The sequence below is a fragment of the Pterocles gutturalis genome, unplaced genomic scaffold, assembly GCF_000699245.1.
Source record: "Pterocles gutturalis isolate BGI_N339 unplaced genomic scaffold, ASM69924v1 scaffold6321, whole genome shotgun sequence".
NCBI lineage: Eukaryota > Metazoa > Chordata > Aves > Pterocliformes > Pteroclidae > Pterocles > Pterocles gutturalis.
Window position 1 is genome coordinate 25,974 of NW_010102857.1, and position 3,038 is coordinate 29,011.

At 37.9% G+C, this 3,038-nt stretch overlaps 1 long non-coding RNA gene across 1 annotated transcript; it reads right to left on the minus strand.

Moving 5' to 3' along the window:
- Positions 1–345: 345 nt before the first annotated feature.
- On the minus strand, positions 346–2,294 carry LOC104471194. Its single transcript, XR_727647.1, has 3 exons — positions 2,227–2,294; positions 2,010–2,108; positions 346–561 (listed from the first exon to the last, which is right to left on the minus strand). It is a non-coding gene; the product is annotated as an uncharacterized LOC104471194 (long non-coding RNA).
- Positions 2,295–3,038: the final 744 nt, after the last annotated feature.

The following is a 3,038-nucleotide window of genomic DNA, read 5'->3' on the forward strand; positions in this document are numbered from 1 at the left end:
AAAAATTCAGTATGTGCAACAGTAACCTGATTAAAGCATTTTATAAATACAAGCTTTTTAGTATTGCAACATACTTCACTACTTCACATACTGAAAAACAAGTTCTACATTTAAAATTCTGATGTAATAGTTCTATCTGCCAGTTAAGACTACAAATGGAAAAAATACTTGCTAATCTTTAACATTCTTGAAAATGCAAATATGTTTCATTTTTGGAAGAAAACAATCTTGTTTCTACTACTGGTGCTTCTTTAGACATTTGAAGACACTACACTAACAAAATACAGACTTTGTAGTAAGCTTACAACATGTACTTCTCAGAGGCAAAAAGAAAAAATCTAGTTGGTATTTATGAAGGAACATCAATTTATTATAAAATAAGACAAAAGATATTATTAAGTTGAAACAAGGCAACATTAGAACAACCACTTCAGAGCTTTCTGAACGAAGTGTAGTTTTAAACTTGCAAGTCAAGGTGAACGTAGCTCTTAACATGCTGTCTTCTCTATAAATGGGATGAAGTAGAGAAGCAAAGCTTCAAGGTGTAAGGGTTGGAGCCATCTGTCAGGAGACAACACAGAACATACTCAGGGCATTTTACCGAGCGTAGCTCTCCCGCTGATCAAGATCCCCTTGCATAACCTGACAAGTTTACCAGTTCTGTAGATTTAAGGCTCCTACCTCCCTGCCTACCCCCGCCAGTGGCATGCAGACACCCGGGTTATTGATAGTCTACCAGCATTTTTTAGACGTAAAACAAAGGGATGGATCTGGTGGGAAGGGACTGCAGATAGAATTCCAAATATTGTACTGTACACAAGAAAGACTTCACTATTATTGCTGCCCCTCTTCCTAGCTGAACTATTTATAAAAGTATTCATCAGGCAATATCAAAGATAAAAGGCATAGATATTTGAGGAAGTCAAGACTTAGAATGTGGCATTTCTATCAGAGTGGCACTGGACAGTATTTACATGTGTTTGACCGAGAACAGCAGCATGTCCAGCACACCCTTCAGGCCTCTCCAGAAAGCAAAGCAGAAAACAGCTCCCCTCTATTTAGAAAGGCTGCCCAGACCCACGGATGGCAGCACACATGTGCCTCTCCGGTAACGGAAGACATGTCCTCCTGGTTCAGACACCCTCAGACAATCTTATTACAGCAAGTTTGAAACAGCAGTTCCCGTTTCAAAACACTGTATCTTCCTGGGATAGCTGTATTTGATTATACATTAGGGTTTGCCTTTTTTCATGTTGAAAGAGTTATCACCTGTTGTTATCACCTCTCCAAACTGAGATAAATCTGAAGTTGTGAACAGTATGTTATCAATAATATGTTAAAAAAAAATATTCTGCCCCTGAAGTAATCTCAGTCCACTACTGAGAAGATGGACAAAACGCGCGGGGCAGGGGGCGGAGTGGATAAGAAAGCTTTAAACTGTTAACATTTGTCAGGGAGATAAATTCATAATGGTTTGGAGAAGGTAGTTTAAAATAATATTAGACACAGGGCCCAATCCAAAGTTATGTCTGTGAACAACTAGAAAAATTCCGTTTAACCCAGTAAGCTACCTGAATTGTCCAGGGCACATCTGGCCTATTGTGGACTTGTTTAGCAGGTGAACTCCTCCTCCGTTCTTACTAGTTTGGAGCTAAACTCAGCTTGGCCTCACAATTTCTGATTCGAAGGAGAACCCGTTGCAGAAGCAGCTAATTCAGAGCAGGAAGCTGCGTAACTTAAAGAATCTTCTGCCCTAAAGATATTGTAGATTTCTGTGCATTTATTGTGAAAGACACAAAAAGCTTCAGTAAGACATTATCTGTTAGCTTTGATGTTGATGACAGTGGATTTTAATTCTTTTCCTGCCTGCCTTCTTTTTATCCCAAACCAATTTTTTTTTCCATCTTTACATAACTTCAAAGTTGTGGAGCATATTTTGAATTCTGTAGGTTGACTCAAAAACTAAGAAGAAAGAGTACCATTGAGATAGATCAGTAAAACTGACTTACTTGGGACTCTTATCTGGTAGTGATTAAGTACAGTGAGAGCTTCCACTGCATCTGTCTTACATTCCCATTCCAACAGCCCAGAGAGCGTTTTGGCAGAAGCTGTCACAATGAGAAATAAAAAAGGGAAGGAGGGGGATCAGTAATGTCTCCTGACAGTATACGCTCTTATCAAAACTGGAATTCAAGGAATTCCCCAAACAAGTCAAAGTTCACTTACGTTTTGGATCAAACACTTTGTATTTAATAAAGCTGAGAACTTCATGATCCTCACATAACTGTCATAAAAATAAAATAAGAGGTAAAACTCCAGTAAAAATGCACAAAAACACATTAGCAAACATTCCAAGTTCCTGGAAGAGATACACAAAAAGGAGAATACCGACTCTTTAAGAGAGCTTACAAGAATTGATTGCAAATTATTGCCTTAGAAGTATGTTTAGATTGGTAACTCTTTAGAATACCATTCTATAAGTATGCAAAGCAAGGCTCTTACATCTGTGCTGTCCCATGATAAATATCATTTTATAGGCACAAAAATTGTAGAATACTAATCACTATTACCTCAAACAATGTATTTAAATAAAAACAAGTTACTCTTTTTGACACTCTCACTTCAATACAGTAGCTTAGAAATTGTACATACAAGCACACCACTCATGAACCAGAGTGAACTTGAGAGCTTGAAAAAAAAAAAATTTATTGAACTGAAAAAGAATTCACTGAACTGTCATCAGTCTTACTACTGCCTCCACTTGAGAGGCTCGGTACTGCATGTTTTAAACATCCAGAGTTCATTTAGGACTCAACTGTGCAAACTGTTCCAGGTGCATGCTTCTCTCCATTCCGAAGCATCCTAGCAGTCAGAGTAACCATCTCAGGGAGTCAGTCAATCTTTTGCGAATTGCAGTCCTAACTTTCCCTGTATTTGGCTTTGTGCGAGTCTTTTCCCCTTCCTCCACAAAAAAAACACATTAAGGTTCCTCAACTTTATTTCCAAGATCTTGCTTCTCATGTAAAAAAAAAAAAAAA